General features: G+C 44.5%; 1 protein-coding gene across 3 annotated transcripts in view; it reads right to left on the reverse strand.

Annotated features, from left to right (window-relative positions):
- SLC16A9 (solute carrier family 16 member 9) overlaps positions 1 to 6,903 on the reverse strand; it is a 34,742-nt gene extending 27,839 nt beyond the window's left edge. For 2 of the 3 annotated variants that reach the window (XM_069753566.1, XM_069753569.1), the window contains exon 1: positions 6,487 to 6,838. The gene's annotated coding sequence lies outside the window, so the exon portion shown is untranslated. The other variant, XM_069753568.1, reaches the window with a different exon arrangement.
- Between the last annotated feature and the right edge of the window lie 7,047 nt (positions 6,904 to 13,950).

Here is a 13,950-nt window from a genome sequence, read left to right on the forward strand (position 1 = left end):
CATGAACTCTGTCTCTGCTCTGTTTCAGTTACAAATCACTTCCCAGTATGATGATCACTCATAAGTTTTTGTGAAATATCTAATGTTTTCATACCTTGTCCAAGGCATTGCACTATTTAACGCTTTTCAGCAGCAGAGAGATCCTTTTTATTTCCCATATTGCTTGAAACCTGTGGCCTGCTTAATCATGTGGAACATCATTTTAAGGGTATGTGCACACGTCAGGATTTTTAGCGTTTTTTTTGCGGAATTTCGCTATAAAAACGCTATAAATCCGGTAAAAAAACGCTAACATTATGCATCCTATCTTTTAGAATGCATTCCGCATTTTGTGTGTATATGTTAGCGTTTTTTTCCGCAAAAAAAACGCATTCCGCAAAAAAAACTGACATGCTCTATCTTTTTGCGGATTTTTTGCGGATTTCCTATCAAAAATGACATTCCGAAAAAAAACAAAAACACAAAAATTCCGCAAAAAATCCGCGCAAAAACGCGCAAATTCCGCGAGAAATCCGCTCGAAAAAAGGACGCGGATTTCTGGCAGAATTCTCAGGATTTTGTCAGGAAATAATCCTGACGTGTGCACATACCCTTAAGTAGTTTTCCTTTAATTAGAATCACCTGGAAAACTCATTACCACATGTGCTTAAAGGGACTCTGTCACCTGAATTTGGCGGGACTGGTTTTGGGTCATATGGGCGGAGTTTTTGGGTGTTTGATTCACCCTTTCTTTACCCGCTGGCTGCATGCTGGCTGCAATATTGGATTGAAGTTCATTCTCTGTCCTCCATAGTACACGCCTGTGCAAGGCAATCTTGCCTTGTGCAGGCGTGTACTATGGAGGACAGAGAATGAACTTCAATCCAATATTGCAGCCAGCATGCAGCCAGCGGGTAAGGAAAGGGTGAATCAAACACCCGAAAACTCCGCCCATATGACCCAAAACCAGTCCCGCCAAATTCAGGTGACAGGTTCCCTTTAAGATTGATTTCAGTGATCCATTGAGCCCTGAGACACAATACCATCCACGAGTTTATTTAAAAAACAAAAAATTTAATCTTTATGACACTTAAGTCCAATTTGCATAATAATTTGGAACACAGTGTACATTATACATAAATAGGCCGTTCTCGTGTAACAGCGGTTTCTCTTTAGGCGATAGATCCCAGTTTTGGGAACAGAAGCTTTGAATCACTTCCTCTTAGTCACTGCCTGTTCACATTCTGCAGCTGCAACGTGTCCATTTGTAAACTACTGTAAATGACACATCGGCCATCATCGCAGAAGACCGGAGTCATGTCCAGTCAGTGGACCATAGCCTCAGAGCTTCTATGGTTCCATACGGGATTCTCCCGCACTGCTCCAACCCGGGCTTGGATTTCCAACATGTCTGCCTCAATGTATAAGAGCAATAATCCAGTATGGCATAAAGGGACTATTCACTTGAAAGCAGAACTTTAGAAAACAGAAGAAAAAAAAACAACTATATACATGTTTTTTGGCTGGTGTGTGGGTGTTACCTTTATAGCCGTTGGAACATTTTTAGCTACAAAACTCTGAATCTCCTCAATAGTTACAGAGCTAAATAATACATTTCTGACTGTCTTCAGCCACCAGTAGGGGACGCTCTGGAGCTTACTATATATTATGTGTATATTGAACTCAATCATAAAGCTGTATTCACTGAGATCTCGAGCTCCCCCTAGTGGTGGTTGAAGGTGCCCAGATTTAAAGGGAACCTGTGATGTGAAAAAACACTATTAACCTTAAAGGGAACCTGTCACCCCCAAAATCGATGGTGAGGTAAGCTCACCGTCATCAGGGGCTTATCTACAGCATTCTGTAATGCTGTAGATAAGCCCCCGATGTAACCTGAAAGAGGAGAAAAAGAGATTAGATTATACTCACTCAGGGGCGGTCCTGCTGCGGTCCGGTCAAATGGGTGTCTCAGGTCCGCTCCGGCGCCTCCCATCTTCAATCCATGACGTCCTGTTCTGGTCTTCACACCGCGGCTCCGGCGCAGGTGTACTTTGTCTTCCCTGTTGAGGGCAGAGCAAAGTACTGCAGTGCGCAGGCGCTGGGCCTCTCTGACCTTTCCGGCGCCTGCGCACTGCAGTACTTTCCTCTGCCCTCAACAGGGCAGACAAAGTACACTTGTGCCAGAGCCGCAGCGTGAAGAACAGAAGAGGACGTCATGGAATGAAGATGGGAGGCGCTGTCCCGGACCTGAGACACCCATCGGAACAGGACCGCCCCTGGGTGAGTATAATATAACCTCTTTTTCTCCTCTTTCAGGATACATCGGCGGCTTATCTACAGCATTACAGAATGCTGTAGATAAGCCCCTGATGATGGTGGGCTTAGCTCACTGTCGATTTTGGGGGTGACAGGTTCCCTTTAACATATAGGGTTAATCGGCAGGTTAATAGAGTTCTGAAGCCATGTGACCGCCGGCACTGCAAGCATGGCTACCAGGAGGAAATTAACTTTACTCAATGCAATGACTTTCAATCATAGAAAAGTGGCTGATGCTGCCACTCACAACTCAGTACAAAGTGAGCACCTGCTATATCTACACCCCTGCACTGACTGACAGCCGGCCCTGTTCTGATGCACTTCACAGTCAGCTGCCAGTCAGTGTCGGGGAGTGGTAACAGCCTCCCGTGCCTACTTGACTGAAATCATGAGGCTACCGGGGGGGGGGGGGGGGGAGGGAAATTAACTTTACTCATTGCAATGACTTTCTGTCATAGAAGAGTGGCCGGCACACTGCTCACTACATAGTGAGTGGCTGTTATATCCACATTCCTGCGCTAACTGACAGCCAGTCCTATACTTTTACACTGCACAGTCGACTGTCAGTCAGTGCCAGATGATTGTAACAGCCGGCCATGCTTCCTTGACTGAAAGCCTGAGGCTGCTGGGAGAAATAAAGCAAATTTTCTCCTGGCAGCTGGGATTTCAGTGCAAGCGCCACACGTCTTCAGAACGCTGTTAAACTGCAGATTAACACCATATCTACAGGTTAATAGCATTTTCTCACATGACATGTTGCCTTTAACCTTAAAGAGGGTCTCTTACCAAGTCAAAAGTGCACATTTTTTGCTATTATATTATGCTGCTCTGTTGAACATTTGTTTTTTGTTTTGTTTTTCAGTCCACCATATGGTTCCAGAGATATGGGCCTTTCTACTAGTGATAATTTGTATGGTCATTACTAGTGATGAGGGAATATACTCGTTACTCGAGATTTCTCGAGCACGCTCACGGGTCCTCAGAGTATTTTTTAGTGCTCGGAGATTCAGTTTTAGCTCCGAAACTAAATCATTTACATCTGTTAGCCAGCATAAGTACATGTGGGGGTTGCCTTATTGTTAGGAAATCCCCACATGTACTTATGCTGGCTAACAGATGTAAATCATTCAGCTGCGGCAATAAAAACTAAATCTCAGAGCACTAAAAAATACTCAGAGGACCCCCGAGCGTGCTGGAGAAATCTCGAGTAACGAGTATATTCACTCATCACTAGTCTTTACCATGTGGGTTTGGTTCACAGGATACTTTGTTGGCGTGTCCTTAGACAGTTGTGCCTTTTTGCCCTGCAAGCCACGCCCCCTTGGCAAAGACAATAACAAAATGCCCACATCTAACTAAAAAGGCCCACATCTCTGGAACCGCATGGCGGATTTTAAAACAACAAAAACTGTAACACTCAGGGGAAAAGCGGGAATAAAACAAAAGCAAAAACTGCCCACTGTTGACTTGGTGACAGATCCTCATTAATAAATTGGAGCTATATTATGGAACTAACTTTGTCGCTGCCTGTTGAATAGTAGGAGATTTGTAGTTTTCTAATAGAAATTCAGAAAACTGACCTTTCTATAGATATATCATAAAATTTATCAGCCTAAAATGTTGGTCCGATTTAGATTAAAAAAAGAACCTATAATTTTTTGTTAATTATAACTCCTCTGAAAAGACAATGAATATGTCTTAGAAAGTGTAATATAAACCTCCCAGGTCCAGGGAGCAGAGATACATGACTCACCAAGGCTTTGATGTCTGAGCGACCCAAAACCCCAGACAAATAAATGACACATTGTAATGGAGGGTATTAGGACACGGTGCTTCGGGTGGCACCTTTATCTTAGGGATCGGCAGATCGGAGCTGCATATGTCTCACTGACGCAATCCTCCCTGTAGTTACTTTTCTGAATTAATAGCTCGCTGAGTTAGGTAAGGGACGATTGTCTGTTCACTACATGTGATTCTCTATAATTGGCACTGAGATGTCTAAAAACGAATATATTTAAAAGATTAGAATAAAAAATAAGAACAGACAGGAGGAATCAAAGAAATGAAAACTGAAGAGTCGTTAATTACAGAAATTCACTTTGGTGGAGAGATCACGGTACCTGGGCTGCACTTACAGAAATTAAGAATCCTCGATGGTATAAAATGAAGGTTTTTCTTACACCAACGCGTTTTGATGCCTTTTTCCAAGGTTAAAAACAACCTAAACTCCCTTTTTTAACTGGAAAAAGGCGCTAGTCCATCGCCGAAATGCATTGGTGTAATAAAAATGTCATTTTATACCATAGTGGATTCTTCATTTCCACAAACGCAGCCCAGGTACCTGATCTCTCTATAAAGGGAATGGCAATTCCAAGGGTCTTATAGGTGTTGTGTCCATACACACCACCCCAGGTGAGCACTGCCATCGCTCTCGCCCTCTCTCATTTCTCTTGCGGTATTGCCCTATTGTGCACCTCTGTCCCAACCAGACCTCGTTAATTATAGAAGATGTCAAATGAAGCGTTCCTTTACTATGTAGGTACTTTGTTGAAAATATGGGGGACTTGCATTATGCGCAGCCACTTAGCAGGCTATAGATGCAGTTTATTGATGGCGTACACTTTGTGAACAATTCTTTTATTACCAATACTTCGAGGAGAGGCCTTGAGAATGGAATTCTTTTAATGTATGCTTTATTTTATGTTGTTTTTGCACTTGGTATGTTAATTGTTATGGCGCAGCTTTGTTGACATGATCTTTATTTCCTTTCATTTCCCTTCTCTCCTCTTCCTCCCTAACTCTTTCCTCTTTTCCTTTGTTTGGTTGCCTTCCCTTTCCCTTCATCCCTGTCCTGATCCCTTATCCCCTATACTGTAAAAATCCCCTAACAAAAAGAATTTTGAAACAAAGTCACAAGCTGTTCCCTGTCTATATGATAGGAGATAAGTTACTGGTCACTGTAGGTCCGGTAGCTGTGAACCCTAGTGATCCCAATAACGGGGCCTCCTCTTGAATGGAGTAGAGGTGCACACAAGCTCCGTTCATTGTCTATGGGACCTCTGCTATTTCTGGCAGTCCCAGTGACAATGACTGGAGCAGCGGTCCAGCATTTGCATCTCTACTCCATCGAAGACTAGGCTCCTTACTGCCCCGTTTTTGAGATTCCGAAAATCTGTTATCAGGATCCCCGAAGGATAACTTATCAAGTTATTCTTTACCTATCCTGTGATTACGGGATAACTTGCAATGTTGAGGAAACCTCTCAAACAGCTCAAGAAATGTGTAAATTGCCCCCAGGTGCATCATCCACATAACTGCGATGCTAGTTTTTTCAGCTGTGACTTTTCGGCCGCTTGATTGCCTATTGCACATAAATGTGTTTTATGACATCGGATCTGGTTGGGAAAAAAAAAGTTTTACATGCCTAATTTTCTATGCAAATCCCATGTGAAATGGCGTTCAACATCTTTCAGGGCAGCATGATGGCTCAGTGGTTAGCACTGCAGCGCTGGAGTCCTGGGTTCTAATCCCATCCTGGACAACATTTGCAAAGAGTTTGTATGTTCTCTCCGTGTTTGCGTGGGTTTCCTCCGGGCACTCCGGTTTCCTCCCACATTCCAAAGACATACTGATTGGGAATTTAGATTGTGAGCCCCATCGGGGACAGCGATGATAATGTGTGCAAACTGTAAAGCGCTGCGGAATATGTTAGCGCTATATAAAAATAAAGATTATTAAGATTATTATTTCAGTGGATTGCGGAAGGGAATCAGAGGAAGCCCACACAAGTGCAGGGAGAAGATGCCAATTCTATAAAGATGTGGTTGGTGGTTGGAAATAAACTCAGGACCCCAGCGAGTCAACAGTGGTGACCACTGAGCCACTCAGCATGTTAACATTACAAAATAAGTCCCGAAAACTCTACCGAATCTTTGGTTAATGCCAAAAAAGCCCGGTAGATTTTTTTGAGAATGAAGAAAAACATTGTGGGGAAGTAAACCAATATCTGTAGACGGTCCGGATGAGAGAAGTGTAATAACTATAGCGGGACGAGCTTTATCCTCAGGAAGCAGAATTTAGAGAAGGAAAGCGAAATAATAAAATAACAACTCAGAGAAGACAGATAATATCTAGAGGCAAGTAATTTACAAAATGACAGCAAGCCAAAGGGAAGAAAGCGTGTGGCTTTACCTGTAGACCGGCTGCTGACACCCAGGACCCCATTGCAGCTTCAGTACCAGGATTGAGCTTGCAAGTGCATGCAGCACCTTACGACAAAGGAGTCACGACAAAGGAGCCACGGTGCGGAAAGTGAGAAGGAATATTTTTGTTTGTGTCTCCATTATATGGTGCCCTCCTCCTCCTCTTTCGTCTTCTCCACCCCGCTTCACCTCCTTTCCCTGCCTGACATCAGTCCAGTCTGAACCAGTTCCCATAACTGCAGAGGGTGGAAGATAATGAAATAGGAAGGGAGGGGGGGTAGGTGCTGCAAAATGTACAGGCAACCCAGGCGCTCACATAGCTGTTGGCACAAAGATCCCTAAATGGTACCTTGTGAAGAGCCGGGCTAGTGACAAAGAGCTGGAAGCTGTGCAGCCGCCCAGGGCTTCACCTCTCTGCTGCCTGTCTGTTTGTGCTCGTCATTTCCCAGGCTGCATAATCACCAGTGTCATCAATAACACATCTAGATTTACACGCACAAGTCATGCACACATTATATATGTCCTGTCCTTCAGCTAAATGCAAAACATGCGGAAAAAAAATATCACGTGATGCCAAAAGATATAGGATGGAAATTTCATATCCATTTTTTTTTCATATGTCTATTTGTGAATACACAATAAATAGATAATAAAATTATTATTTTTAAAATAAAAAAAATAAAAAATTCTAATTCATAAAATGTAATGAGGTCAAGGAATACGGGGAAGACTGCGTGCAATTGCAGGCCACACAGTTAGGGCAGATGACCGTATTTTCAGTAAAAAAAAATCAGACCGCACTCAGATGACTGTTGTGAGTTCTGTTTCTGGGCTCCCTCTGGTGGTTAATGATGGTACTGGGTGATTTGTGTTCTGCTGTCTCTGGTGTCCACCTGTTCTATTAGGATTTTGGAGTTTCCTATTTAACCGGGCTTTCTTGTCATTTCCCCGCCAGCTATCAAGGTTATCAGAGTGTTTTGTTACCTCAGCTTCTGGCTTCAGTAATCTTCAGGACAAGCTAAGTTTTTGATTTTCTTGTTCCACGTTTTGCTTTATTTTTGTCTTGTCCAGCTTGCATATAATTGTTTCTTTGCTGCTGGTTGCTCTAGTGGGCTGTAATTGCTCCTCATGTTCCATGAGTTGGAACATGAGTTCAAGTAATTGCAGGATGGTTTTTTGAAGGGTTTTTTGCTGACCGCGCAGTTTACTTTTGTATCCTCTGCTATCTAGTTTTAGCGGGCCTCATTTTGCTGAATCTGTTTTCATACTGTGTATGTGCCTTCCTCTCATTTCACTGTCATTATATGTGGGGGGCTGCTATTTCTGTGGGGTATTTCTCTGGAGGCAAGAGAGGTCTGTGTTTCTTCTAATAGGGGAAGTTAGATCTTCGGCTGGTGCGAGACGTCTAGGATCAACGTAGGCACGTTCCCCGGCTATTGTTATTTGTGTGTTCAGGTTTAGGGTCGCGGTCAGCTCAGGTTCCATCACCCTAGAGCTCGTTGGTGCTTGTCCTTTTGTGATTCCCTGCCATTGGAATCATGACAGTATAGCCGGCCCAAAATGTTTGGGCTGAAGTAGGAGGAAAAGTAGTCTGAGGAAGTTTTTTTTTTTTTTTTCTCTCTCCTCTGAGGTTGCTGCCTAGCCTTAATTGCAGCCTGGCTGATTTTTTTTTTTTTTCCTCCTCTTAATCCTTGAATGGCTCTGACCTTAGCTGTTTATCATGGACGTCCAGAGTTTAGCTTCTAGCTTGAATAATCTTGCTGCTAAGGTTCAAAATATACAAGATTTTGTTGTACATGCTCCTATGTCTGAACCTAGAATTCCTATTCCAGAGTTCTTTGCTGGAGATAGATCTAGTTTTCTGAATTTTAGGAACAATTGCAAGCTGTTCCTTTCTTTGAAATCTCGCTCTTCTGGAGACCCTGCTCAGCAGGTTAAGATTATTATATCTTTCCTGCGGGGTGACCCTCAAAATTGGGCATTTGCATTGGCACCAGGGGATCCTGCGTTGCTTAATGTGGATGCGTTTTTTCTGGCATTGGGTTTGCTCTATGAGGAACCTAACCAGGAGATTCAGGCTGAAAAAGCTTTATTAGCTCTCTCTCAGGGGCAAGAGGAAGCAGAAATATATTGTCAAAAATTTCGGAAATGGTCAGTGCTTACTCAGTGGAATGAGTGCGCCCTGGCTGCAAAGTTCAGAGATGGCCTTTCTGAGGCCATTAAAGATGTTATGGTGGGGTTCCCTGCGCCTATGGGTCTGAATGAGTCTATGACTATGGCTATTCAGATTGATCGGCGTTTACGGGAGCGCAAACCTGTGCACCATTTGGCGGTGTCTTCTGAACAGGCACTTGAGACAATGCAATGTGATAGAGTTCAGTCTAGAAGTGAACGGCAAAACTATAGGCGGAAAAATGGGTTGTGCTTTTATTGTGGTGATTCAGCTCATGTTATATCAGCATGCTCTAAACGCACAAAAAAGGTTGATAAGTCTGTTGCCATTAGTACGTTACAGTCTAAGTTCATTCTGTCTGTGACTCTGATTTGCTCATTATCATCCATTTCCGTCGATGCCTATGTAGATTCAGGCGCTGCCCTGAGTCTTATGGATTGGTCATTTGCCAAGCGATGTGGGTTTAGTCTTGAGCCTCTGGAAGTCCCTATTCCTTTGAAGGGAATTGACTCTACACCTTTAGCTATGAATAAACCTCAGTACTGGACACAAGTGACCATGCGTATGACTCCCGTTCATCAGGAGGTGATTCGCTCCCTGGTATTGTATAATTTACATGATGTTCTAGTACTTGGTCTGCCATGGTTACAAACTCATAATCCAGTCCTTGACTGGAAAACAATGTCTGTGTTAAGCTGGGGATGTCAGGGGGTTCATGATGATGCATCTCCGATTTCTATCGCTTCATCTACTCCTTCTGAGGTTCCTGTATTTTTGTCTGATTATCGGGATGTTTTTGAGGAGCCTAAGCTCAGTTCGCTTCCTCCTCACAGGGATTGCGATTGTGCTATAGATTTAATTCCTGGTAGTAAATTTCCTAAAGGTCGTTTGTTCAATCTGTCAGTGCCAGAGCATACTGCTATGCGGGATTATGTTAAGGAGTCCTTGGAAAAGGGACATATCCGTCCATCTTCGTCCCCTTTGGGAGCAGGTTTTTTTTTCGTGGCCAAAAAAGATGGGTCCTTGAGGCCTTGTATAGATTATCGTCTTTTGAATAAGATTACCGTAAAATATCAGTATCCTTTGCCTTTGTTGACTGATTTGTTTGCTCGCATTAAGGGGGCTAAATGGTTCACTAAGATTGATCTTCGGGGTGCGTATAATCTTATACGAATAAAGCAAGGTGATGAGTGGAAAACCGCATTTAATACGCCTGAGGGCCATTTTGAGTATTTGGTAATGCCTTTCGGACTTTCTAATGCTCCTTCAGTCTTCCAGTCCTTTATGCACGATATTTTCCGTGAATATCTGGATAAATTTATGATTGTGTATTTGGATGATACTTTGGTTTTTTCTGATGACTGGGAGTCTCATGTTCAGCAGGTCAGGAAGGTGTTTCAGGTCCTGCGGGCTAATTCCTTGTTTGTAAAGGGCTCAAAGTGTCTCTTTGGAGTCCAGAAGATTTCTTTTTTGGGGTATATTTTTTCCCCTTCTACTATTGAGATGGATCCCGTCAAGGTTCGGGCTATTTGTGACTGGACGCAGCCTGCATCTCTTAAGAGTCTGCAGAAGTTCTTGGGCTTTGCTAATTTCTATCGTCGTTTTATAACTAATTTTTCTAGTGTTGTTAAGCCTTTGACGGATTTGACTAAGAAGGGTGCTGATGTTGCTGATTGGTCTCCTGCGGCTGTGGAGGCCTTTCAGGAACTTAAACGCCGGTTTTCTTCTGCTCCTGTGTTGCGTCAGCCTGATGTTTCGCTTCCTTTCCAAGTTGAGGTTGATGCTTCCGAGATTGGAGTGGGGGCGGTTTTGTCACAGAGAAGCTCCGATTGCTCGGTGATGAAGCCATGTGCGTTCTTTTCTAGAAAATTTTCACCCGCTGAGCGGAATTATGATGTGGGTAATTGGGAACTTTTGGCCATGAAGTGGGCATTTGAGGAGTGGCGTCATTGGCTGGAGGGTGCTAGACATCGTGTGGTGGTCTTGACTGATCACAAAAATCTGATTTACCTTGAGTCTGCCAGGCGTCTGAATCCTAGACAGGCTCGTTGGTCACTGTTTTTCTCTCGTTTCAATTTTGTGGTTTCATACCTGCCAGGTTCAAAGAATGTGAAGGCGGATGCTCTTTCTAGGAGTTTTGTGCCTGACTCCCCTGGAAATTCTGAGCCCACTGGTATCTTTAGGGATGGGGTGATTTTGTCGGCCGTCTTCCCAGACTTGCGACGTGCTTTGCAGGAGTTTCAGGCGGGTAAACCTGATCGTTGTCCGCCTGAGAGACTGTTTGTTCCGGATAGTTGGACCAGTAGAGTCATCTCCGAGGTCCATTCTTCTGCGTTGGCAGGTCATCCTGGAATATTTGGTACTAGAGACTTGGTGGCCAGGTCTTTTTGGTGGCCTTCCTTGTCGAGGGATGTGCGTTCTTTTGTGCAGTCTTGTGAGGTTTGTGCTCGGGCTAAGCCTTGCTGTTCTCGAGCCAGTGGATTGTTGTCACCTTTGCCTATCCCGAAGAGGCCTTGGATGCACATTTCCATGGACTTTATTTCGGATCTCCCTGTCTCTCAAAAAATGTCTGTCATCTGGGTTGTGTGTGACCGCTTTTCTAAAATGGTTCATCTTGTACCCTTGCCTAAGTTGCCTTCCTCCTCTGAGTTGGTCCCTCTGTTTTTCCAGAACGTGGTTCGTTTGCATGGGATTCCGGAGAACATCGTTTCTGACAGGGGATCCCAGTTTGTGTCTAGATTTTGGCGGACGTTCTGTGCTAAGATGGGCATTGATTTGTCCTTTTCGTCTGCATTCCATCCTCAGACGAATGGCCAGACGGAGCGAACTAATCAGACCTTGGAAACTTATTTGAGGTGTTTTGTTTCTGCTGATCAGGATGACTGGGTTACCTTTTTGCCGCTGGCCGAGTTTGCCCTTAATAATCGGGCTAGTTCTGCTACCTTGGTTTCTCCTTTCTTTTGTAATTCGGGGTTTCATCCTCGTTTTTCCTCTGGTCAGGTGGAGCCTTCTGATTGTCCTGGAGTGGACATGGTGGTGGATGGGTTGCATCGGATTTGGAGTCATGTGGTGGACAATTTGAAGTTGTCCCAGGAGAAGGCTCAGCAGTTTGCTAATCGCCGTCGCCGCGTGGGTCCTCGACTTCGTGTTGGGCACTTGGTGTGGTTGTCTTCTCGTTTTGTTCCTATGAAGGTCTCTTCTCCTAAGTTCAAGCCTCGGTTCATCGGTCCTTATAGGATCTTGGAAATTCTTAACCCTGTGTCGTTTCGTTTGGATCTCCCGACATCGTTTGCTATTCATAATGTGTTCCATCGGTCGTTGTTGCGGAGGTATGAGGTACCTGTTGTTCCTTCGCTTGAGCCTCCTGCTCCGGTGCTGGTGGAGGGAGAATTGGAGTATGTTGTAGAGAAGATCTTGGATTCTCGTGTTTCCAGACGGAAACTCCAATATTTGGTCAAGTGGAAGGGTTATGGTCAGGAGGATAATTCTTGGGTGGTTGCCTCTGATGTTCATGCTGATGATTTGGTCCGCGCTTTTCATAGGGCTCATCCTGGTTGCCCTGGTGGTTCTCGTGAGGGTTCGGTGACCCCTCCTCAAGGGGGGGTACTGTTGTGAGTTCTGTTTTTGGGCTCCCTCTGGTGGTTACTGATGGTACTGGGTGATTTGTGTTCTGCTGTCTCTGGTGTCCACCTGTTCTATTAGGATTTGGGAGTTTCCTATTTAACCGGGCTTTCTTGTCATTTCCCCGCCGGCTATCAAGGTTATCAGAGTGTTTTGTTACCTCAGCTTCTGGCTTCAGTAATCTTCAGGACAAGCTAAGTTTTTGATTTTCTTGTTCCACGTTTTGCTTTATTTTTGTCTTGTCCAGCTGGCATATAATTGTTTCTTTGCTGCTGGTTGCTCTAGTGGGCTGTAATTGCTCCTCATGTTCCATGAGTTGGAACATGAGTTCAAGTAATTGCAGGATGGTTTTTTGAAGGGTTTTTTGCTGACCGCGCAGTTTACTTTTGTATCCTCTGCTATCTAGTTTTAGCGGGCCTCATTTTGCTGAATCTGTTTTCATACTGTGTATGTGCCTTCCTCTCATTTCACCGTCATTATATGTGGGGGGCTGCTATTTCTGTGGTGTATTTCCCTGGAGGCAAGAGAGGTCTGTGTTTCTTCTAATAGGGGGAGTTAGATCTTCGGCTGGTGCGAGACGTCTAGGATCAACGTAGGCACGTTCCCCAGCTATTGTTATTTGTGTGTTCAGGTTTAGGGTCGCGGTCAGCTCAGGTTCCATCACCCTAGAGCTCGTTGGTGCTTGTCCTTTTGTGATTCCCTGCCATTGGAATCATGACAGATGACATCCAAATGCAATCCGATTTACACGGATTGACAGAATGGAGAAGATGGAGACTTTTTTTTGTACATCTTCTCCTCATCTGAGAAAATTGCAGCAAACTCTGATCAGAGTGTAATTAGCATATTCAGATGGATTGAGGGAAAATATCGTCGTCTGTACCTGCCCAACAGACACTGATGAACAACTTGCATCATCCATTCTCAAGCCTTCAGATGGTCATTTATAGGTACAAATGTGGCATGGCTACTGGGTGCTGTAAGGAGAAGGACAAGTGAGAAGACTCACAGATAATGTCTGACATTGTGTCTGCAAGTGAACACTGCCATCTGCTGGTCAAAGATGATGGGAAAAGGGAAAGCAGAGAGAATTGCATTAGACTAAAAGAGTGAAGTGCATGTTCTCTCAGGGAAGATATCGGAGCAGACACCAGGTCAGATGATAGCTGCTGAGCATTTAGTAATTATAACAGGCCCAGGAGGGCAGTGAAGGGAGGTGCCTGAACCTGTAGCAAGACAGATGGAGCGAGGTTGGCTTATAGCTTCCATTACAAATGACCAGACCTGAGTGAAGAGTTGAATGATTAGACCCAAGTGAAAAACTGAGTGACCAGACCCGACTGAAGAATCGAGTGAATAGATCTGAGTGGGAAGCCGAGTGACCAGACCAGAACCCAAACCAAGAGAAGAACTGATCGATCAGAGCCGAGAGAATAACCGAGAGGCTGAGACCGGAGCTAAATGAACTGAACAAGCGGGACCAGAGCAACGAGAACAGGGGGACCGGAGCTACGCTTCAGGGAACTGAGACGGCAAGTGCAACTCAGCAACAAGGGGCTTGTGGCCTAGTTGTAGTAGTATTGATTCCCGTTAGGGCCTGGATCAGGATCGGACACACTGCCTGTGCAGCCAGTGCAGCCACATCGGGAATGGCGGCTG

This window comes from Ranitomeya imitator, chromosome 2, assembly GCF_032444005.1.
Source record: "Ranitomeya imitator isolate aRanImi1 chromosome 2, aRanImi1.pri, whole genome shotgun sequence".
Taxonomy (NCBI): Eukaryota; Metazoa; Chordata; class Amphibia; order Anura; family Dendrobatidae; genus Ranitomeya; species Ranitomeya imitator.